Genomic DNA, 506 nt, shown 5'->3' with positions numbered 1-506 from the left:
ATAATGAATAAGAAAACCTTACCTTTGTTTTCCTTATAACTTTAGTAGGATAAAAAAATCTTTTCAGAATTTTTGTTCCTTTATTTTTCAGGTTAATTAATCTTAAATCAATGAAAGGTAATTTGAGGACGGTATCACTGGAATCAGAGGGCTGTTTATTCACAGGTTGGGGACAAGCCTGTGTGGCTTGCATTTTCAGCTTCCCACAGTGTTATGGAAACACAAGTTAGCCTGGGCCTGGAAAAATGGCCCTCTGTCATTCTCTGGATGTGCGCATCTTCAAGACAAGGCTGCCAAAACAAACAGGCGCCATGAGATTCCTTTCTCCCTCCCACATAAGAGTGGCCTGATTGAGGGAAAGCTCTAGAAGGGTGAGAAGAGATTCATTCACCGGTCACTGCCTTTGCCCTCCCCAAATTCTTCGACCCCTCACTTGAACTCTGCAGGGGATGCAGACAATCAGCAAAGGCATGTTTTTGTAAACACTCTTTTCCAGACAGTTCTTC

This window comes from Echinops telfairi, unplaced genomic scaffold, assembly GCF_000313985.2.
Source record: "Echinops telfairi isolate 266 unplaced genomic scaffold, ASM31398v2 ScPeMD7_3533;HRSCAF=4204_0, whole genome shotgun sequence".
NCBI lineage: Eukaryota > Metazoa > Chordata > Mammalia > Afrosoricida > Tenrecidae > Echinops > Echinops telfairi.
The sequence above is the reverse complement of the archived record's forward strand: the minus strand, read 5'-3'. Positions refer to the sequence as shown.